Source organism: Canis aureus, chromosome 22, assembly GCF_053574225.1.
Source record: "Canis aureus isolate CA01 chromosome 22, VMU_Caureus_v.1.0, whole genome shotgun sequence".
Classification (NCBI taxonomy): Eukaryota; Metazoa; Chordata; class Mammalia; order Carnivora; family Canidae; genus Canis; species Canis aureus.
Genome location: NC_135632.1, coordinates 35,039,214 through 35,064,396, shown reverse-complemented (window position 1 = coordinate 35,064,396; position 25,183 = coordinate 35,039,214).

Here is a 25,183-nt window from a genome sequence, read left to right as displayed (position 1 = left end):
TTTACACATAAAAATTAAAACTCTTGAAAAACGTTTTACTATAAAACCCTTGGCATTTTCAGAGTGACTTGTAATCAGTTATTGGTTATTTCCTTCCAGAAAAAGACTATTAAAACACTTTGAATAATATATAAGATTAAATTTTATCTTAATCAGAAATTTTAACATTTCCCAGAAAATATAACATTTGCATAAATTGTTATAATATTTTGTTAAGTATGTTTCTATTTATAACTCCTATTACTACATCCATCTCCTCCCTATATCTAGGCCCACATAACCTGCCTTCGCTCCTGTTTTTGCACACATAAACTTATTTAATTCTTACTACAACTCTATGATGCACTATTATTACCCCCAATTATATATAAGAAGCAGAGACTCATTGGGTTAAGTAACTTGCTCAAAACAAGATTTTATATACCAAATATCTCAGTTTCCAAATTAGTTATGACTATTATATACCCCCAGTATACATTTTATGAGAACTTCACTTATTCTACATCGTCACCAAGATTCTGCATTATTTTTTTCATTTATAAACTATTTTTGTGCTTATATAGTGGCTTTACATTGTGGTTTTAATTTTCATGTCCCCAGGGCCTAAAAAATTGAGCACCTTCTCGTATGTTTATTGGCCATTTAAAGAATATCTTTTGTTAACAGCCTGTTCACATCATTTGCCCTTTTTCTAGTATTTTAAGTGGTAATTTTATCTGGGGAAGATTTGGGACTCAGATTCCCCAAAAAGTTTCCATTAGCAACATCCTTTCCTTAATTAATCATCTACCTCCATTGATTTACAAAGTGCCTGACTCTCCTACAAAGAGATTTGAACCCTGGGAATTTCAAGAAAAAAAAATTCCCTTCCTTCAAAAAGCCCAATAAAATAAGCAGAAACAAACAACTTAAAACCCAACAAAAATGCAATCCATGGTTATTTTATTGATTTTTATTGATACTTTCCACTCACTGTTATGGAAGAAAGATAACTTTCTCAATAGGAAATTTTCTTGACTTCCTAATGCTTGAAAAACACCACATCAATGAGTGGTACAATGTCTCAAGGCTTTGATTTCATTTTGCTTCATGATGGGTGATATGGTTCATAATTTTAATATTCTAGGTCATAATTTCTCAGCAATCCAGACTCCCAAATATTCTCAAATATAATACTTTAAGGATCCCAAATTAACTATAATTAATACAACCAATAATGAAACCGTACATTCTGATGAAAGGATTATAAGAACGAGTGTGGAGATAAAGGCAGAATTATTCTGAAATAATTTACCAAGGCCATGAAGATCTATAAGATCTTTGTCAGATTTTTTTAAATTTTTATTTATTTATGATAGTCACAGAGAGAGAGAGAGAGAGAGAGAGGCAGAGACACCAGCAGAGAGAGAAGCAGGCTCCATGCACCGGGAGCCCGCTGTGGGATTCGATTTCGGGTCTCCAGGATCGCGCCCAGGGCCAAAGGCAGGTGCTAAACCGCTGCGCCACCCAGGGATCCCTCTTTGTCAGATTTTATATGTAAAAGTCTGTCCTTTCAGAAGCACAGGAAATAGTGGTTTTTGAGAAATTTAAAGTATATTTGCTTGCCCATTGAAGTGGCCAAAATATATCTAGTGATAGTTCTTTTCGTTTTTTTTTTTTTTTCTTAAAAAAGAAAATCCCCAATTCTTTTCAAAGAGCCATTAACATTTCAAATCTTATCTCTCTGTTGAGTATTAGAAGGGCATTCACAATTAAGTCATAAACTTTCAGGAAGCTTCTTTTTCTCACTCCAATCTGATTGTTTTGTGTATAACTGGAAAAAAAATCACTTAAAAATATAACCAAAGCCTGAGGAAAATTCTCATTAGTACACAAGGGTACTAGTGTATACTAGTTATTTCATTCTCGGTTGGAGTATTTTAAACTAATTTGTGCAGAACTATTTTTTGTTTCCCTAAAGAGTTTTCCTAATTAAAATTTTCTGGGGAAAGAGGCCCTTCCGTTGACACAATTCAAATATTGCAGGAAACTTTGGTGTCACCTTGATTCTCAAAAATGATAGAAAAGATGAAGTGAGGCAAAAGTAAGTAATTAGGGCTCAAAACGAGGTTCCTTCACCTTTATCTCAGCTTCAACTAGAAGTGCAGACATGTGGTTACTGAAATAAGCCAGTATTAAATTAACATCCCATTTTTAAATCATTTTTGGCATTTAGGTAATTTCCCTATCTTATTTTTATACAAAGATGCAATACCACATAATATATTTTCAAATATTTGGCTTCCAAATGCTCTCAACTAAAAGAATGAACCTATTTCTACTGGAAATTAGGAACCAATCGTTTTCTAGAAAGCAAATTACTCAGTCTGACTGATTTCAGCTTCACAAGATGCTTTACCAAGTCTCAAGTCTCTGAAGACAATGTCAAGTTAAAACAAAGGCAATTAGACCAGATGTAGATCTATTTTATGGCTAAATTTCCAATTCCAAAAGGTGAGGCTCAAGAATACAGACATGTCTATTGTGTTCTGTTTGATTTTTGTTAGTTTGTTTGATGAAGAATAACTTTGACAAGTCTAAGAATGGAATCCCCTCTCAGCTAGAAATCAAAGGTAATTTATATCAGGGAATGAACTCCGGTCCAGCAATCATTAAGCAGCTGGATGGTCTTTGGAAAGACACTTCATGTTGCTGGGCTTTAATTTCAGCATCTATGAAATAAGCCTCTGAACTCTACAATTTATATCATCCCTTCTAGCCCTGATTTTCTGTGACAATACTTAAAAATCCCTTTAAGCTAAAATAATTTATATTTTAGTACTGATCCCATAAGAGACCAATCAGTACAGTACCATCATAACTAATAAAACGAAGACAAAACAATAGCAGTCTGGTGAAGTAATCATGATAATAACTATTTCAGATTTGAATCACGCTGTGCAATTTACAAAGAGCTTTCATGCTTATCATATCAGTGCCATTTCTCAGTTCCCTAAGACTCCCTAACTTGCAAGTTATAATTCCAGAACAAATCATTTGGTTCAAGAAGCAGGGAGTTCTAAACTCAAAGGAAAAAAGATCAGACTTGTGGTTGCCTTAAGTGGAGGTGAGGATGGGGGAACTGGAGGAAGATGGTCGAAAGGTACAAACTTCCAATTATAAGATAAATAAGTACTGGGGATGAAATATACAACATGATGACATTGCTAACAGTGCTGTAATGATGTATGGGAAATTTGTTACGAGAATAAATCCTAAGAATTCTCAACACAAGAAGAGTTTTTTCCTTCCCAATCTTTTCTCTCTTATTTTTATTGTATCCGTATGAAAAGATGGATGTTAGCTGAGCGTATTGTGGTGATCATTTCATAATATATGTGAATAGAACCATCATGCTGTGTACTTTAAACATATATAGTGAGGTGTCAATTGTTTCTTAATAAAACCTGGAGGAAAAAAAGAAACAGAATATAATCCATATTTTGCCATCTTTACAGTCATTTTGAAGGAGTGTGTAGAATTGGCTATCAATGTCAAACTTCAACATTAAAGTAGGTTTTTTTTAAATACTAATGACTCATTCTTTCCCTCCTGATGACATGGTACTCGACACATAAGAAAGCAGATCCTACAACTGAAATGATATGTTTTCCTAGAACTACAACCAAATAAGTACTCCTCCTCCATCTCTCTTTTCTTAGACTTTCGGGGAGAACCAAATGATATCATAGTCAAAGAATGAGCTCAAGAAATGGTCATGCTTCAGATCAACTATTTACTATGAGTGTGTTTAGGTAGTTACATAAGCTCTCTGTGTACAGAGAGAATAATAATTCACCTCAAAAGAATTAACGAAATGAATGCATGTGAATGTGTGTGCATTTCAGAGCCAGCATACATTAAGCAGTCCCTGTATATTGGTTTCCTACCTTCTCCCTAAGAAGCATGATGGAATTTCAACTTTTAAATGCCTCACATCCCTGAGAAGAAGAAAAGCATAAATCCAGTTCAAAACCCAGGCCCATCTTTACAAACTGGATGACCTTGGGGGAAATTACATAAGCCCTCTGAACATTAGTTCTCACTATGTGTGAGTGTGTGTGTATGTGTGTGTGTGTGTGTGTGTGTGTGTGTGTCTATCCACCAAAAATATTTATTCTAAAAATTATAGTCTATTCTGCTATAATGCTTCTTTTTAAAATGGGAATTAGCTGATATGTGATTATTAAATAGAGGAATTATGCCAGTGTGATTCAGAAGTCAGGTTGTTTCACAGACCTTTTTTCCTGGTCACATGCTGTTTTGCACCAAGCGACTATAGCTATATGCCAAGTCCACCCACACGCTAAATACAGCAAGTGGCCCAGGAATAGAGTAGTATACATTAAGCTCATTGGCCTCTATATTCCACTTCTTGGTGTAGTTTATCCAAGTTTTCTGTTTGAGGGTGTTTATTGAACAATTTTCTCTGATCTTTGACCTAAACTCAGCAGCTGCAGCTCTTCTTTATACCTTTTTACATAAATCTATCTTGACCATTCTTAAAAAAGATGAAGATTGATAGTGCTTTTGTTATAAAGTTGAATAGGTTCTAAGTGGTCTTCCCAAAGTGTATTTTCCCATTATTTTGTTATTTCTAAAGTACAATTTTATAATAAGTGTTTTTTAATTTTAATTTTTAAGTCACATTATAAAGATACTAGTAAAACAGATAACATATATAAAATACCTAGCCCAGTACTCAGCAGATAGATTTTAAATATCAGATCCCTACTCATTTGAGATGGTAGTATTTCCTTTCAAAAGACAGAGAAATGGGCAGCCCAGGTGGCTCAGCAGTTTAGTGCTGCCTTCAGCCTAGGGCCTGGTCCTAGAGACCCAAGATCAAGTCCCACATCAGGTTCCCTGCATGGAGCCTGCTCTTTTCTTTCTGCCTGTGTCTCTGCCTCTCTCTCTACCTCTCTGTGTCTCTCATGAATAAATAAATAAAATGCCCTGGGAATTATTCATGGCTCAATGTAAGGAAATCACAAGGATCAGACTAAGAGGGGGAAAAAAAAGGTATATCCAAGGGTTACATTGCACCTCATGTAATTTTTCAATCCATTTGATTCCTCCCAACCAATAAGAGATTCCCCTAGACACCTATGATTTTTCATGCGGCATTAGTAGTTTTATTCAAAGCTCTCCTAAAAATTAAAATGATTAAGAGGTGCCTGTGCTTTTGTAAAGCTCTTATGGAAGCCTCTTTCTTAACACTATTCCTGAGACCACACACACATCATGTAGCAAATGATAAAGGGTGGCTGACAGAGAGGTATTTGGAGCAGTAATCAGCAGAGGTCATTGGACTCCAACTTGTGTCTGGAGAGGCAGAAGCCCAAACTAGGTCATTGGATTTGGCCTCTAATGGAATTCCTGCTACATTATTCCTTTTTCATTGGAAACCATCCTCCAGTTCATGAAACTCAGATGTCAAAAATCAAACCGAGTTGGCAATGTAAACCTTCCAATTCAAACTAAAACTCTTGAACATTGGGCATTTAGTTAGTGTTAAAGCAGAAGACCAACTGGATAGTGTAACTCATTCAGCCAGGCAGAGCTGCTGCATTTTCCAAATGTCACACCATACTTCCCCAGCCAGTTACTTCCTTGAGCCCACTTACCCAACTGAAAATGCAAAGGAAATTTTGGGCATGTCAAATTTGCTCCCTAAGCAAAATCAAGGATTGTTTTTCATCAAAAGAATATAGCTAGCACAGAGTCTTAAACATAGTAGGTGCTTAGTAAATGGGAACTAACTTTTGCTCCCTTGCCATGGGCCAAAAAAAACAACAACCATACAAATCTCTTCTAGTTATAATGCTGGTTTCCCTCAAGACAAAAGCAAAGAGAGAATTTAAAACTCAGGTAATCGCCCATTTGATTTCTCATAGGATATAAAATTTTACATTCAATTTGGGTCTCTACTGGCTATATTAAAGCATGCTTTTCTCTGAACACTCTTCCAAAATGTCAGGGACTGGACACAGGGTTTTTCAAAAACTGACTATTTTTAACTTCCTTTCTTTCTTTTTATCTCTCCAAATAGTGCTATTCACTTTGCCCAGCAATTTTCTTAATAAATGCCCCTAAGTTCCCATGTACCAAAGATATGAATGTGAATCAGGCAATTATGTCTGCCCACTATATTCACAGCCACAAAATGACCATAGAATTATTAGCAACAAGGAGACTAGAATGAAAATTAGGTAGGGTTACTGCCCTGACACACGAGTGGCCTTACAGGCAAATGTTCACACATTCGTACAATAAATGCTTATTATGAAGGGTGCCTGGGTGGTGCAGTCAGTTAAGCATCCTTAGCTCAGGTTGTGATCTTAGAGATATAGCCTCGAATCAGGCTCCACTCTCAGGGTGGAGTCTGCTTAAGACTCTCTCTTCCTCTGCACCCCTCAAATTGAGTACATAAGTCTTTTTTTTTAATTATTATTATGGGCCCCTTATATACTTGGCACCAGAGAAATAATGGTGAACAAAAAGTAGACATGGTACTTGTTCTAATATGTATTACTGCTGAGTAGAGAAAACCGATAGTAATCAAGCAATCACATAATGGATAAATAAACTAAGACAAATTCAGTGAAATAAATGGAGTACAGTTCTATTAGAGTATATAATAAAGGAGTCTGATTAATATCAGAAGAGAATTAGGAAGCACTTTTCTGAAAAAGTAACTTGTGCTGAGATCCATACAATGAGCAGGACAATCCAGGCAGGAGGCTGTAAAATGGAGAGAAGTGATGATCATACAGAATTTGCAGAAAGCATGCAAGGTTTCATAGGTCATGTTGAAGATTTTGGTCCTTATTTTCAGAGTTAGGATGAAAGAAGCAATGCTTTGAAGAATGGGAAAGCTTCGAAGGAGAAAACCCAGAGATTATGCAAAAAACATCCAGATTGTAGGCTATTACTATAATCTTAGCAAAAAATGATGATATTTTTCCCTGGGATAATAGCAGTGGACATTGACAGACGTTGATATATACAAGAAATGCCCTGGAGGTAACAATCTGCAGGACATGGGAAAAGATTGGTTGTGTTAGGTAAGAGAGATCAGGAAGGGAGAGGAAGATGTCAAGGAGGACTGCTAGTTTTCTGATGTGTTCAGCTTATTCTGTTATCAGAGGAATTCTGAACAATGACCAGGTTTGAGAAGTGGTGCCCCAGAGTTTGGTTTTAGGCTTGTTAAACACCACAGAGTAATCCAGATGAAGAAATTGAGCAGGCAATTGGGACATATGATTCTGGGCGTCAGAGGAGAATTCTGCAGTGTGATTATTTGGAAGTCGGATTATTGGTGATAATGGATGTAACAAGGACTGATACTACCACCCAGGAAAGGTTATGATATAAGAAGAGAAAAGGACCCAAAACTCAGCTTTGAGGAAATTCAATATTCAAAGGCCCAGACAAAGAAGATGAGCTAAAGGAAGGAGTGACCAGAGAGAGGCAGAAAATTAGGTGAACCAGTGTCTAGAAAAATGGAGGACAAGATGGCTTTAAAAAGGAAATCTACAAAGCCAAAAGCAGCTACCAAGCCAAAAACATGATGACTGACAAAAATGTTATCTGGATAAAGTGACATGCAAATTATCAATGACTTTCAAGACTCTGCTGTTCTGCAAAGCTGTGAGCTAAGAGTCAGGTGAGATGTTGAGAAATAAGTGAGGAATAAGAGAATGGAGATGACTTTTGAGAAACATGGCTTTGAAGGGAGATAACACAGAGTTATGGAAGAAGAATGACATTTATGGTGGGATTTGTCTTCTAAGATGTTTTAAGTCCTAGGTAAGCAAAGTATGAATGGGAAGTATCTGGTAGGAAGAGGAATGAGTGAATACACAAAAGAGAAAAGGAATATACAAAAGATGGTATGTGGCTCCTGAGAAGGTATAGGGGGAGACACAGGTAAAGAGACTGGATTCACATAAGGCCCTTTCTCTAATGTAGCAGATGAGAATTAGGGCAAAATAGCATAATTGGAAGCAGTCTGTTTTGCCGATGTGATGGCCAGAAGATAAGGGTGCCCATAACATGGCTTCATATTTCAATGGCCGTAGGAAATGAACTCAGTCCTTAAGCATGGTGGGTAGAGATAGTGGAGGTGGAGATTTGAGGATACGTGGGAAGTTTTGAAACATGTGGACTGAGACGGTTAGAAAAATGGTAGACAGTGTTAAAAGCACATGTGATGTTGATGATCATGAATTGTCAGTGATACCAACCTACGCTGGCTTCCCCCAGCAGCACCCAATTGCTCAGCAAACTTAAAGACAGTGCATTGGAAGATTCTTTTTAGGATGGGGTTTTGCCAGACGGATACTATCTAAGGACAGAGGATAAGGGACTTTAATATGGTATTAAGGAAAGCTGGGATGGTCATTCCATTTTTTTCTTCTCAACATATGGTTGAGATAATCATATGATCAAAGAATAATGTGAAGCAAGCCCTCAGCCTACCGTTGCCAGGTTTTGATGGGTTAGATAAATGAAAGAATTTACTTCATTTCTGTTAGAATTCCCCTGTAAGAACTCAGCCCAGTCTCTATTTGGAGCTTTGCAGTTTTCTCCAATCTTTCAGTTGTCTTCTGTTAACACTGAGATTTCTATGTGTGATGAGCATTGGGAGGTGATTTTTTTTTACCGGCCACACACCAAGATGACTCTAAATACCCTCTCATTCTTCTCTGGTTTACACTAATAATAGCTTCCAAGTAGGGAATGTGCCAATCATTTCACATGTATTATTTCATCACCATTATTCAGACACAGAAATTGAATCTCAAAAGATGAAGCAGTTTGTTCAAGGACACACAACTAGTAAATGTCAGAGTAAGAGTGGCAACCAGGCCATTCTCTCAGGAGTATACTACTCTGTCTCCCTTACTAAATATTTACAGATAAATAGAATTTCAATTGGACAAACTCATAATATACTTCTACTCTCCTGGCGCAATGTTTGAATATGCTAAGTAGAGTTTTCCTCTTGGCCACAGAAGACCACTATTAAAATGATGATCACTTAGTACAGTGTTTCCCACAGTGTGATGCAAAGACCGCATTGGCATCACCTGCAATACAGTTGAGGCTACCAGGCCTTTAAGTTTCTCTCCCCCCCCAAATCCTACCATCACCTCCTATCAAAATTCAGTTTCAGGAGGCTGAAGTAGAGGCTGGTCATTCACAGTTTCAATAAACTTTCACTTACTGAGTTTTCTTTTGTATATTGAGGTTAAGCCGTCTTTTGCACACTGAAGTTTGAAAATCATTGACTCAGTCCTTGCCAATGGAACTTGTAAGAGTACTACATTTGGGTACCTTTATTAGTAAAGGTCATTTCTAAACCACAAATCTGAAGACATAAAACACAAACAGGTTGATCTGACAGGGTAAAGGAGTCCAGAGATTAGTATTTGAGGAGGAGGCCTAAGTTATGTTGTTTGTTTTGTATTGTTTTGTTGGGATGGCAGAGTAAAACAAGCTTTGCCTTTTAGTGATTTTTGTCTATTCATTCCCCTCTTCCCCCCAACATTTCTTGAGAAAGCCAGATTTAGCCACCTGTGTTTACTGGTAAATTGCTTCTGCCGCTTGTTGGAAAACCCCCTTAGAAACCAGGGGATGGCAATGGCCTCTGCAAATGATTACAGATAGCTAAGATTCCATCCCAAGGGCAAATGCCAAGAATCGTGACCAAGAGCAACATTCTTAACCACAGGGGAGTCTTCCCACTGTGCTCACGTATAGTTTCCAAAATGCATCATTATGTCTCCAGAGCAGCCACAAATGCTGAACCCAAGGCATATTCTGCTACAGCAAAAGTGCCTCCCTGGCTGTGATGAGGGAGAAAGTTCCCCTTCTTCCTTGATCTTTGTTCCATTAAACTACCAAGGTCACTTGGAATTTCTCCAGTTACTTCTTATTTTTTTAAAGCGTCTACAAAATACTTTGCAAAATGATCCCTGAGTGGTGCGAGAATGTGAAAGGGTATGTCTCAGTTCCTGGTGCAAAGAGATAATGAAGCCAGAGGGGCAAGAGGACCAGACCGATTTTCAAGAAGTCCATGTATAGGCCTAGGATTCACTAAACACTTTGACAAGCATTGGTATAATCACCCACCAGTTTTGATGCAGTTGCCCTAAGAGCTTTACCACCAACCAGAGAATGACTTGGCCTGGAAATTTAAGAGTCATCCTGAGGGCTTCCCCCCATCCAGAGCCCACACTTCTCCCTGTATGAACTGGATATTCCCTCTTGATGATTGGCAGAGCCCAAAGAGCTCAACAAAAGCACTGACCCATATAGACCTTGTCAGTCAAGTTAGACAGGCATACATGGTCCTGGAGACCTCTGGGTGGGGAGAGAGGTAGAGGTAAACTTAATGTTGCTTTGACCAGCAATGCTATGCCCCATTTGGATGCCCCTGTAGCATATTAACTAACAAGAGTCCAAGCTGTCAGCTTCCTCATGGGTGAATTGCCATCCTTTTAGTATGTGGAAGGGCCCTTTTTTCATTTGAGCCTTTGAACCTTAAAAAAATTTCATTACTCTTAAGAACCTAAGTGTTTAGACCAGGACCTCTCTCTTCCCCCCATGTATGAAATTTAATCCAACTCCACAAAAATATATTGATTTCTTACTCTGGCCATATAGTGGGAATATTCTGATTTTCAAAACACTGTGTGCCCCCAAAATCACTTGGAAGTTTTGTTAAAACACAAAGTGCTGGGTTCTACTCCTAGAGTTTCTGATTCAGAAGGTTTGGAGTGAGACCCAGAAATGGCATTCTTAACAAGTTTCCAGTGAATGCTAACGCTGCTGGTCTAGGAACCACAGTTTGAGATCTACCATCATAGAAGGCTAAAATATAGCTCTCGGTTCAAAAGGTTTAGTATAAAATACAGTTAATATGAATACAAGGTAATTTGTATACCTGGCAGGTAATTAGTGTTCAATAAATAGCTGCTGAATTGATGAATAAATAAATGAATGAAAAAATGGAATGGAGACAGTATGCCAGGACAAGGAATAGGGGAATTTATTCTGGTTACAGGGCTTGCCATTTGAAGAAGCATCAAGCAAGGACCTAGTGGCATTGTGCTTTGAAGGTCAAATGGGATTTATAGAGAGAAATGGTTGACTGGAGGAGTTTCCAAGCCAAGAGGACAGCATGGTAAAGGCACAGAGATGGGAATGGAGCTGTGCATGGTGGGGAGTGGTGTGGAGGTGGGTATGTGTGACATTTCATACGCCCGCACTCAAGCCTTGACCTCCAGCAGAAGCCACTTTGCTACTGACTGATTCTCCTTCCTCTACCACCTAGAAAGAATCTACTTCTCCTTTTATTATTTCTTTCTCCTCTACCCTCAGTGTTCTTTCCTCTTTAGGAAATCTGAATATCCCTTATCTAAAGAGCTTTTGGGTCTGGGGCACGTGTTTTGGGGGCCACCGTGCATCCATTTAGCCCATCTCTTATTTTGGGGCAGCTATAGTACAGGTACATGCATATGACCAAGACCCACATCAACCATGCTCTATAGCTTCTCTCTACCTTTCTATCTAAGAACTTTCAACGTTGAGAAACTGTGTCATCCCATATGTGGGATCAGTCAGAAGGGTAGTGCAGTTTATATATTTGGGGCCATTACTAAACAGTGGGGGAGAGGATTCAGTGGATGCTTCACCCAGCATCTTGTCCTTTGGAGGTGGGTTCCTCAGAGGGTCTGCCATGGTCTTCAACCTAATTGCCACAGTGATAACCATGTCAAGAACACAAACTTTATTCATTATTGTTGTTGTTATTAGCTTATCCTCCCCTCTCTCACTCTACCTCTACCTCAACTCCATTTCCTAGGATCACCTCCTAAATAAACTACTTGCATTGTATCTTTGTTTCAGGAACCCAAACTGATATCTGCTCAAGGCAAACACACAGCACTGTCCTAGCTATGCTTTCTGCAAATGCTTGTCTGAAGAGGCAGTGTAATTTCAAGAGCAATGGCCTTCCCTTTGGCAATGATGAATTTGCAGAAGACATATTAGTTTCCCATGAGACCACAAAGGCATTTACATCACTAAAGACAAAAAAGACTGTTCAGTTTGAATGAAAAATTTACTTACTTCACATTGACTCTTGATTTTTGTGACTTTAGTCTTACAGTTTCAAATGAGAGTCCTCTCCAGGATAATCCAGATGTTCAAAACCCCATCATCCCTCAAAGACATCCCAAATGATGTAAAACTTATGATGTTATAACTTAGGACATTAGAAAGTGAGGTACAAAGTACCTACTTTGCATCTGAAGTGGCAACCTTATGAACCTGAGGGACAGGACACATCGCCAACCATAGGGAAGCTCCAGAATCAGAAAGTCAACCATGTCTTCAGCTGGGTAGGGGAGGGGGCTAGAAACAACTAAAAGGATTACAGGAAAAGCTCTCAAAGCTTCATCTAGGATTAGTTCCAAGCATCTGATTTAAACTGGAAACCTGATTTTGTGAACTCTATCTGGATTTTTGTGGGGTTTTTGGAGGGTTTTTTTTTTTGTGGGGTTTTTTTAGGTTTTTGTTTTTTTACAGAAGCACAAGCATATTTAGCAGCAAGCAAATTCCCCAATTCCCTTTCAAGAGGATGATAGCAGAGGCTTTTAATGGAGGGAAAATGAATGGTCACCAGCATGAATAGTTCATCATTCACTCCCCAGGCACCAGGAGATCAGCATATACAAATTACACTGATGTGGTGCCAAGAGGAGGCTGCCCAGAGTTTTCCAGGTAGGAGGTTCCGGAAAAGCACTTGAAATTCCAACCACCACATGATATGATTAGAAGACAGCTGGAAACCTCCATAGGCATTTGAGGATCTGAAAAAGCACTCTGAATTTCAGGTGTCTTTACTTTTTGCTAAAATCGCTGAAGATACACACTGGGGAATAACTGTATACTCTTTCAGCCCACATTCTGATCTGAATCAATTAGTGAAGTTGTTCCCTTCTCGTTAAAATTCTCAGAACTCTCCCTGCCCTCGAAAAAAATTTTTTTAAATCCTTTTACTATGGGGTAGTATATGGTACAAATAAAAGACAATAAATCATAAGGTAAGAGAGTGAAAACTAGAATAGGTGGAAAAGAAGGTCACAAAAGAATCTTCCTTTGTCCTAAATAAAGAGCTCAGTTATCTCAACATAAATAATTTATCCCCTGACCCCTCTCCTTTATTACTTGCAGAGAACCTAATATTTCATAGCATAGTTTCACACACATTACACCAATTGATCCTGATATCTACCCACTAAAAATGGACAGGACAGATGTCTTCAACCCTATTTTAGGGATAATGGAATCATGTTTCAAAGAGTGAAATTACTTGCCCGAAGTCTTAGGGCTGATTAGTAACTTGGGACTGGAATCCAGGACTTGGGACTCTCAGTCTAGTGCTTTCTCTGCTACACCGCCTTTCCCAAGCCAAATGACAGATGGGCCTTCAACAATTTCCCTAGAAAATTGCCCTCATTTGTGGGTAAGACATGTCTCAAAGTGAGCTCTGTAGTCTGTTGTATGTTGATCTATCCTCTGAGAACCATATCTTGTTCAGACCACCTAGGCTTGAATCCTAGATCCTCCATTTGCTAGTTGCATGGCTTTGGGAAAGTTACGTACCATTGCTGAGTCATGCTTTTTCTATCTTTTAAACCAGAATAAATACAGTCCTTTCCTGATGAGATGAGAAAATAAAGTAAAAAATTCAAGTAAGTCATCTTAACACAGACCTTGGGATTTCGTTGGTGCCATAAAAATGAGTTGCTATGATGAAGGTAATAACACTGATGGTGATTGTTATTATAAAACCCAACAGGAGCCAGTGAATTAGGCACCGTCTGTGAATTAGGCAAACTCTTATTTTGGCAACACATGCCTCTCTTTTGGGTTACCTTTTATATGCACGTATTTATTCAAACTTTATGTAATGCAGGTTTTATGGAAAAGGAAAACATAGGTAGATGTGAGTTGCTATGGAATTAGTTTTGGGGGATATGTCAGTCCTGTAGATTTTTATTATCTTATTAAACAAATACACAAAAATACCACTATCTATATTTCAATGTTGATAGTATGTAGTCAATTAAGGGTGTTAATTCACCCAGTGTTTCAGGTCCGAAATATTACAATTAGAATGAAAAAGTACAAGATCAGATCAACATAATTTAATATATTTTAAAGAATATACAAAGAATTATACAGGGACACCTAGGTGGCTCAGTTGGTTGAATGTCTGCCTTTGGCTCAGATCATGATCTCAGGGTCCTGGATCCAGGCCCACCTCAGACTCCCTGTTCAGTGGGGATCCTGATTCTCCCTCTCCCTCTGCCCTTCCCCCCGCTTATGCTTTCTCTCTCATGCACTCTCTCTCAAATAAATAAAGTATTTTAAAAAACAATTACATAAGATATATGTATAAAGGTATATATTTATAGAGAATAATAGTATTAAGCACAATAAATTATTCTCAAAAAACTTGAAATTTAATCCTTGGGTATATCTCAGTCCTAATTCAACGGTCATATCACTGATGTTGAGTCTTTTCATCCATCTCAGTGATGTTATGACCAAGAATGTACTTTTACAGTCGAGTGGGCTCATATATGGCTAAAAATTTGCCCTCCATGTCAAAACAATTATGTGAATTCTGAGATTCAAAACTCTCATTTCTAAAATTCCAAGGACATTGCACTTTTTTCTGTGAGCATGGCATGCTTGGATCAGGCTCTTTGAATATAGAGGCTTAATAGTTTAGCCTAAAGCAGCTACAGAAACAGAAATCTGTGAGTTAATATTTGTAAAGTACTTTGAAGTGTGGTTGGCAAATAGTAAATGCTATATAAGTGTTTGTTAAATAAATAAATCTCTTTGGAAACAATGACTGCCTTTTCAACAAACTGCTATTTAACTCTTCAAAATTCTACAATTTGTTTACCCTGAGACAATTTGCCAAGGAAAATGAGGACAGCCTCTATCCTGCACTTTGTTGAACATGTTAACAGTTTTTCATGGCCTCCTGCATTTTCAACTCCAGTGTATCATATCGGTGACAACATTCAACTTTATAAAGTCCTAGGAAATCTACCAAATTTGGATTTTGGCAGCTCTTATATTCCAAAATGTTAATGTCTGAAGGCTTGGCTTACTTAGTTAACCATTTCAATGAATGTTTGCAATACATATGTTTAGCCATTTCACACACCGAAATAAATTAAATCTAGATACTTTGCTCTGTAGAAAATGGTATGGTTACCTCTCCAGCATTCATTTTATGCCATCCCCATTGCGTAGCAGAATGTGATTTTTCCAGAAGACTAACCCATCGCTAGCTCCAGAATGTATCCTAATGGGTCTAAGCCAATTAAGAGAATCTCATGCCTCTTGCCAAAGTGATTGAATTCAGAGAAGATAAGAGAGAGGATGAAAACTTTTGTTCAAATAATTGTAGGAAGCCATGCTCTTCCCACCCCTGATGTAAACATAGAAGCATATATTCTGAGTTCTTGCTGGTGGCCATCTTGTGATCATAAGGAAGCCAGGCTGGGTATGAACTCAAAACATAGAGAATTTCTGAGAAACAGATGCAAGACCTCAGTTTAACTAAGGGCTAACTCCACTCTGGAGACCTTAATTTAACCAAAGCCTGCTCCACTTTGGAATTTTAGATTAGTGAAACATAAATCTAATTTGTGAATTGGTGTGAACTGGGTGCATTTCAGTATTCAGATTTCGACAACAGAAATGATGAATTGGCTAAATTGAAGTAATAAAGGACCGTGATGAGGGTTCTTTTATCCATGACTGGAAAAGTGATAATCCTTTTTATTTAGATTCTTCAAAAAGTGAGTAAATCATGAACAAAGGAATAAGGCATGCAGAGAAATATCATCTAGTCTTTGGTGATTTCCATCATCACATCACTCTGACTTGCCAAAGTGATAACTGATAAAATGGTAGCTACACCATTTTACATCAGTAATTCCTTTTACATCAGTAATATCAGTAATATCTACTAAATACCTCTGTTTTCTTGCTGAAAGAATATACAAATTCTGTATTACCAGAAGGGTAGGTCCCATCGATTTATGTGTGCCAGTTTGTTAGCTTAAAATTTTCACTCCAGTACCACTTTAGTGATATTCCCATGTTAGAGGTATTCTGAACTAAATAGAGCTATGCTTTCTGCCCCTGCCTCGGTGCAATTGCTTCACTAATGGGGATACATTAAAATTCAAAAGGGAGAGTAATTTGCATAAAACCACCAAGATAGTGGCAGTACAATGATAAAAGTTCAAAACTCTGCTTTCTTTACCCAGTGCTCTGTGCATACGCAATGAAAATAGAAATATATTGTTTCAGTTAACTATTGCTATGTAATGAATCACTTAAAAATTCAATTTCTTAAAATCATTATTTATTCTCATAAATCTGTGGGTTTGCTGGGATGCCTCTACCTCAGGAGGCAGATGTGTAGGCCTGCTCCACTTGTCTCTTACCTTCCTTGTGTTCTTCTCATGGAGATGGCAGGGGTGCAAAAGAGATCACCCAAGTGTACAGGTATATTTAAAGCCCCTCCTTATGTTGCATGTGGCAACTTCCCATTGGCCAAGACAAGTCACATGATCAAGTCCAAAGTCAAGGAGAAGGAATTGTAAAGTTACAGGCAACCTGGAAAAAAATGAGATAACTGAATCTACTACAAATGTAAATAGACTGAAGAGTATTAAGTAAAAAAGAAAAAAAAAAAATGTACTTCCTAAAGTCAACCAAACACAAAATGTTTGCTATGAAGAGAAAAGCGGTCATTGTAGCTGTGGGTAATGAGTGCAAAGCAAACACCTCATCTGAATCAAGTTCATTTATTTAACTTGAGATGAGGATTAATGCTATAAATTTCTCATTAAATATTTAATAACAGCTCTCTCATCCAGGTAAATTAGTCTGTATATCACTAATGCCAATAAAACTCCAACCAGGCCCTAATTTGAAAGGTATAGATTTGAACACAAACTTGTGTAAAAATAGGAGGCTTTACCAAAGGCAGATAAGCAAAATGTCCTTTTCTCCAATCTTTAAGTCATACTGCAAGCAGAGTTTCAGATTTTATCAAGACCACTGAATTTACTGTGGGTCAGAAATAACATGGTACTTATGTTGCCCACATTTCCAAAATGCCACCCATTTCTAATATTCTAAGTAGTACCAGTCCTCAGGAAGAAAGGGTTTATGACAGGAATATTCAAAGAACAAATGGCCAGCCTCAAAAATTTTGGTTAAAAGAAATGCAGTGGGGTCAAAGAAAGGAGGAGCAACAGGAATATAAGCTGAGGTCATATGAAATATAAATTCCTCAAAGTGAGAACTACAAAAGCAACAGGCAGATCAGCAGTAGGGTGGTGCTCCTGGGCTACTCAGTACATAGCAGGGGGTTTTGAAGGGAGTACCTCTCGCCCCATGATCAATGGAAACTCTACCAGGAGCTGATGTAGAAAGAAACAATGATCATTTATCAGTTTTCCCACCATGGACAAGTAACATAGAGTACAAGTCACATGGTAAAATTAGAATCTGGATTCAAGTCTGGAGGCTACTACAGGAACAAGTCTTAACCCCCACTGCTTCACTAGCTGTGAGGATTCCTGCAACCCACTTAGATTAACCAATGTAAGCCTTAGTTTGTCATCTGTAAAATGGAGAAATTAATAATACCTATCCCTTGGTGTTGTCCAGACAGCTAAATGGAGGTAATGTACATCAAGCAACTAGCAAGATGCCTAGCAAGTAGCAAAGGTTCTTATAGGAAGGAAACTTTATCATGCTGGGAGTGACCCAATAATATCCAGTTCAAGATCCTCATGGTCATGATAGTGGATCACTAAAGGTCAGAGACAGGAAGTGGTGCCATAAACCACTTCATTTATTAATAACTGGGCTAGAATGAGATTATTATTTTCAACTGGTTTCTTTTTGTTTTTCCTTTTATGCTAAATCAATGATTTTCAGCTTAAGGTTCCAGATCTGTAAAAGAGAAAAAGCACAGGCTTATAAGGTAGTTTCAGTATTTCTGGAAATCTGGAATTTGGGAATTTACTCATAAGCTATGGAAGAAAAATTTTAAAATTGACTTTCTTTGTTTTATATAAGCTCAGGATAGTACCATGGATGCTCTCATGCTGCCCAGAAGTCTGAAAAGATTCTTAAAAGATTCCAGAAACTATTGCAATATAACAAACTACCTCATCATAGGATTTTCTGGGACATGGACCTGACTCTGACCCAAGTCCAGAAGACATCCTATCTAAATAGAACCTACTCACTCAGACCCAAATGCAGAGAGACAGCTAAAATAAAGTTACCCATAACAATGAATGGTGTTTACTGCTATATTCTTACTTAATTTCATTATGTAGTAGCATTATAACAGAAGTAATGAGTTCTGCATTTTCATAATATTATGATAAACTTGGATAATTGGTCTAAATCTGGATTTATGCATTTAAAAACCAGTAATAACACAAATGGAACTAATTAAAAAGGATGCAGTTTAGTTAAAAAAAATCTTTCAAAATACAAGTCTTTGGTAGCATTAAAAAGAAAAAAAAATCCTGAAATTACTGTACTATATCAAGCTACTTCTTGCCACAAATTTACATTTTAGGGCTACAATTTTAAGATTTCAAAAGTGAACAGATCTCCAGGAACGAATACCTAAATTTGTCTTTTCCAGATTTGCTAAATTCATTTTTTATTCCAGTGTGGCAAAACTTATGAATCTCTTCTTGGAAGCCGTTTGGCCTTACCTGACTTGCTTTCTTGTAGGATTCATAAAGAAGTACTAGGGAACCTTCGACAGATGAATGGATTAAGAAGATGTGGTATATTTATATACAATGGAATATTACTCAGCCATCAGAAGATATGAATACCCACCATTTGCTTCGAGGTGGACAAAACTGGAGGGTATTACGCTGAATGAAATCAATCAATTGGAGAAGGACAATCATCATATGGTTTTATTCATACGTGGAATATAAGAAATAGTGAAAGGGATTATAGGGGAAAGGAGGGGAACTGAGTGGGAAAAACTAGAGAGGGAGACAAACCATGAGACACTTCTCACTCTGGGAAACAAACAAAGGGTTGCCGAAGGGGAGGTGGGTGGGAGGGATGGGGTAACTGGGTGACAGGCAATGAGGAGGATGCTGATGGGATGAGCACTGGGTGTTATACTATATGCTGGCAAATTGAATTTCAATTTTAAAAAAGTTTTAAAAAAAAGCACTAGGGAAGAGACATTGTGCCAATAAAAAGAAAATGTAGTAATCTGTTAAATATGAACCTCATAGGAAAACTGAAATAAACTAAAAAACCAAAAAATGAATCAAATTGCCTACCTTTTATCTAAAAGCTGCATGTCTCATGGAAAATCGAAGTTTCTGACAACATATTGGAGATTAGGAGTTACTACTCAACATATATGGTCAACTCTGTCATTTTTTCAGAAGAAAAGCTCTACATATTTATTTGGCTGTGAGCAAACACAAGTTTTGTAGATTTTGACCATTTCAAATGTTCTACATTTTCTGTAACTTTCCTCTCAACTTCTGATAGTTCACAGTAGACTTCTTTCTGAATTTCAAGACTTGTATCCAAAACCCCAAATCCCAAGAATATCCTACAACGAGTACCCAAGAAATGCTCCAAAGCATTTCCTTTAAAAAATGAGTTATTCCTTAGTATGCAAATGATGCAAAGGAAGGGAATTTACATTCAATAGGCATTTATTGTATTCCACACATCATCTTCTGCACATTAGATATAGTATTTCAATATCTATCATCCATGATATTACTCTACTCCCTTTCAAGAAAGAAACTGGGGGATCCCTGGGTGGCTCAGCAGTTTAGTGCCTGCCTTTGGCCCAGGGTGCGATCCTGGAGACCCAGGATGGAGTCCCACATCAGCTCTCAGCATGGAGCCTGCTTCTCCCTCTGCCTGTGTCTCTGCCCCCACCCCTCTCTCTATCATGAATAAATAAATAAAATCTTTAAAAAAAAGAAGGAAACTGAAGCTTAAAGAGACTGATTAGTCTAAGGGTAAGAGCTACTAGATGGCATACTAAAACAACCTGCCACAAGAGAAGAGACTCAAATTTGGCTGCATTATCCTCACTTAATTGGATGCAGAGTTGCACTCAATACACATGTCCAATGTATGAGACAAGTGACAGAAGCCCAACTTAAACTAATCCGAACAAAATAGGAGAATTTATTTAACTCCATAAACAAAGCCTAAGAGGGCAGAATTGGGACTGGCTTTTAGGAAGACCGGAATAAAGGTCGTGAACAAAGTTAAAACTCCTTTTCTCCTCTCTACACTGGTTTCTCCAGAGGGTGAAGGGCATGGTTCCAGGAACATCACTCTCAGATATAACAGTCTTGCAATATAAGACTCATATTTAATTCATCTCACTTAATATTCACAATGGCCCTATCAAATAGGCACTATTGGTATGTCTATCTTCAAAAAAAAGATGTATTTCTTTTTTTATTTTAGAGAGAGCGAGAGGGTGAGCATGTATGAGCCAGCCAGGGAGGGGCATGGGAGAAAGAGAGAATCTCAAGTAGACCCCCACTAAGTGGGGAGCCTGATCTCAAGACCCTGAGATCCTGACACAGGCTGAAACCGAGAGTGCTCAACCAACTGAGCCACCCCGGCACCCAACTATCTCTATCGTATAGAAGGAAAAAATCTTGGAAAGGTTAAGTGACATGCCCAACATCATCTAGCTGGGATTTCAATCTATGTCTGTTCAGTATTAAAGTTGATGTGCTTATCCACAAACAAATGCTACAAACGCTTTTGCAGGACTCAAAACTGAAGAGCCGGGCGGGGGAAGAAAACAGTAGAAGTAAATCTGGTTCTTCTTTTCCCTTTTCTCCAGTTACTATCTCCCTATTGCCTACAATCTTCTCCTCACCCTCTGCCATGTCTTTCTTTTAGGAATAAAGAAAAAGTCACTGAGATATTTTTCAAAAGTAAATTGCTAATAACTACAGATAATCGATTAACTCAAAACCTAAACACTACAAAAGGTAAGTGAGGGTTAATCAGCATTAATTCCTATTCAGTTATGGCCCATTTCAGTTGATGTTTATGAAGCAAGAGGGCAAAGAGGTGCCCGAGATAATTGCTCTGAAATATAATATCCAGATGATCAGCATCATAAAAGGCAGAATTCTTTTACAGAAATTAGTAGTTACAGATCCTACATATTTCAGAATGTTGCAAGGAAATCTAAACCAAGCAGAGACTAGGGGAGCTCATCAACATCACTGAGTTCATGGACAGGATGGTTTGAACCTCAGAATAATTACAAATGGAGGTTTCCTTACTTTGGACAGGAAGCCCTGTGCAGAAATGGGGGCAGAGAGAGAACAGTTGGTGACTCAAGCTCTGCCCTCAACAATTTGATTCATTTTCATCATTCATCTGTTTGGTTTTAGTGTCTTTGAGCCTAAAATTGTGCATTATGTTGTGCACTGAACCACTTTTTCCTGGTATATGCTACAGTCCAGGGTTGAGACTGTGGTATTACTGCCAAAAGACATATCTTAATTCTACTTAGTCTAATCTAAAGAGATGCTGAGCATGTCTTTTGGCAACTCCAATCAATCTGGGCAGGAAAAACTCTACATGCAACTCAGCACTCTATCTGCATAGAAGAGGTTTTATACCAGCAGAAGCCCGCTCCACAGCTCGTCATTCCACAGTTTAATGTTTTACCCCATTTTTTTTATAAGACCAGGTATGACATGATCCTACTAGAGTCTTCATGTTTAATTAGCTATGTCGTGTCCTTCAAACCAGATATGGAAATCATCTTAAGCCACATTGCATACATCATAATCTTGTCACTTTGTCCTTTTGGTCCTCTCTTCCACTGTCTCCCTAAACTTGTCTATGATGAAATTGGGGTTAGCTTCTCTTAAACAATCTTCTCCAATGTTATTTGAGTATTTTTCACAGTTCTTTTGTTTTGTTTTGTTTCACAGTTATTGAAGCAACCTCAACACAAGCATCAAATTTAACGCAAAGCATGGGACCTTTCAATGATACACCTCAGTGTGCCCAACGGTTTTATACCAGCCTATAACCCAGCAGACTGATTAATCAGTCTCTAAGGCAACTTCCAATTGTAACATTCTATAATGTCATGGACACTACAGCAGTGACATTAAACATGTAGCATATGTCAGAAGAGGCTTGCTGCCATAAGTAGCAGTTAAAGGACTAGAACATGAGCAAGACTTTACAGAGTCCTACATACGGGGCCAAATTGTTTCAGCTTTCCCAGTCTCAAATAACTACGTGATTCCAGTAGTAGCAATCAAAGGAAAGACATGGAGGTCTATGGCCCAGACATATATAACAAAACTCATACGTCTCTTGTGGCATTGAGATGATTTGGAGACTGATAGAAAAATGCCTAGGGTCCCAAGTAGTTTTCTGTATTCATATATAATATGAAGGGAGTTCACCTATATGGACTTTCCTTGCAATACATTGATAACCATGACTAACACTTTACTGAACTTTCTTGTTTTACTTCAGATAGTGAAGATGATGTTGGGGTTAGGATTGGAGGGTGGTGAGATGCTTTTGAAAAACAGCTAAGGATAAATAAACGCAAATCAATGTACTTCCTAAAAGGGCATGCCCCTCTACAATGCACTCATGGAAAGCTATTCTTTGGTATACATTTTTAATGCCAGTTTATTAACTATATTTTCTTTAAAAAGACTCATCTCTTTATATTGCATTTTATATTTATAAACAAAACAAAACAAGAAAAAAACACATAAAAAGAACCAACTTGATTATCCAACTTAATGAGCCATCCAGGTTAGCAGGCTTCCCCATGAAATACTTTGGGCTTTCTCCAAAAACCAAAATGACCCACAAAGTCTTATGACCATGGAAAATGTTTATACACTGTGCCAACATCTTTGGGTAAAATTCTAAAAGAGAAGTTTCAAAGATGTTTTCATCTGTGATAACATCGGTTGCAACTAATTTATGGTCTCTCAAGATAAATATTTTGAAGGTGTCAATACTCATTAAGAAGTATAACTTAGAGCTTGTATGTTGTATGTTTATTATTTTTTATTTAGGCAAGGCCTATACTATTTATTCATCTTTACCACACTTTGTTTCAGAAATAACTGAAAAGGGCTTATAAGAAGAAATTACACAAGAGATAGCAAAAATTAAAAGTGAAGGGAGAAGAGAATCAAAAAGAAAAACACATCAGAGACATAAACAAGGAAGAGGAAAGGAATTTAAAATGCACAGCATAGTGTGAGCCTGTGACCCACAATGTGGCTGGCAGCCAATGGGAAAAGGAAAACCAGGTCAGCTACACAATTCACAGTGTTCAGAAGAGAGGAAGCAAACCAACTGCTTGGGAAGAATTGTGTAATTTAGAGAGTTTCCTTTTTTCCCATTAGCCCAAAGGCTGGGCCAGTCAAGCTTTTCCTCAGAAAACAGTTTTGAATCAATTCTATGTCACAGGTGACCAAGTGAATGAGGCCTCAAATTCTGCTCCTTATTGAATTACTCTATGGAATATGGGCATAATATTCATACCTTTAAAAATATTGAAGTATGTATAACAAGAATCTTGCCTTTATCAAAATAAGATTTTAAAATAAAATGCATAGTTTAGAATGGCATTAATTCCTACAAAGGAAAAATATATATATTTGTAAATGCTTCTTAAAGCTATTTAATTATTTTCAGTGCTGTATAGGATTGTTCTGTAATAAGTAATCACAATTTAAGAAATGTTATCACAAAATGTTTTTTATCAGAATAATTGATATGTCTCCTCTTTATGAAACATATTTAGCGGGGAAGCCCCGGTGGCTCAGCAGTTTAGCGCCTCCTTCAGCCCAGGGCCTGATCCTGGAGACCGGGGATCGAGTCCCATGTCGGGCTCCCTGCAGGGAATCTGCTTCTCCCTCTGCCTGTGTCTCTGCCTCTCTCTGTGTCTGTCTCTCATGAATAAATAAATAAAATCTTAAAAAAAAAAAAAGAAACATATTTAGCTAGTTGATGTTTTAGTGATGACAGTATCTTCTCACATTTCTCTGAAATTATTTATTATACTCACATACAAGTTTGAAGAGGCTTATACAAGGATCATTTTTGCATACTACCTACAATAATGGAAAATTGGAAGTAGTATTCCGATGCCTTCAACAAGATAATGGTTAGATAAGGTGTGGCACATTTTAGAATATGATACATGTATTTAAAATAACAAGGTAGAGTTAAATTGACTCATGAGAAAATTCTAAAACTTGTGTTTCTTTCTCTGTGTGCTCTATTAATTCTGAACATTTGTGTTCATTCTTCCATTTGTTGGTTGTGCTGGCTTTCTTTCATGATGTTAGCTTTTCCAAACTATTTAGTGATTCTTGGTAGTACCCGCATTCTTGACTTTGAGATGCTTTATTAGCCTTCCTATGAGTACTGGATTTATCATTGTTCATTGTGAGGAAAGAAGAATGTGCTGCCTGGTAGGGAAGACTTGCCATTTGTCTTTTTATCTTTGGGACCCTCTCCTCCATGAGATGTCAGCAGCTACCCTGGACACTGGCCTTTCTCTCAGGCCCAAGTGGCCCTACTTATCACTTCTACTAGTAACCATACATTTCTGCCATCTACTGTTTGACAAGATTTGGAGGAGGGAATAACACTGGGCCTCCTGGCTTCTCCACCTGTGGCACCCCACACAGTCATTCTGAGGATCATTCCTGCGCCTCTCTTCCTTCTCCTCTATCTACCTCTCCTGACTTTGAACCTCTCTTGAAACTGATCCTGCACTCTGTTGATGTTGTATTCCATAGATTTCCCATTTCAATCCAATCCTCTATCTAAAGGATTCCTTCTGATTTCCATCATTGTTATGGATTTGTTTTTAAATACTATGTTTCATGTCATTTTTAGGAATTTGGAGTGGGAATGGGAGACAGGTGTGTGTGCTCAGCTCATTCTCATAATCCAATCTCCACAGGTG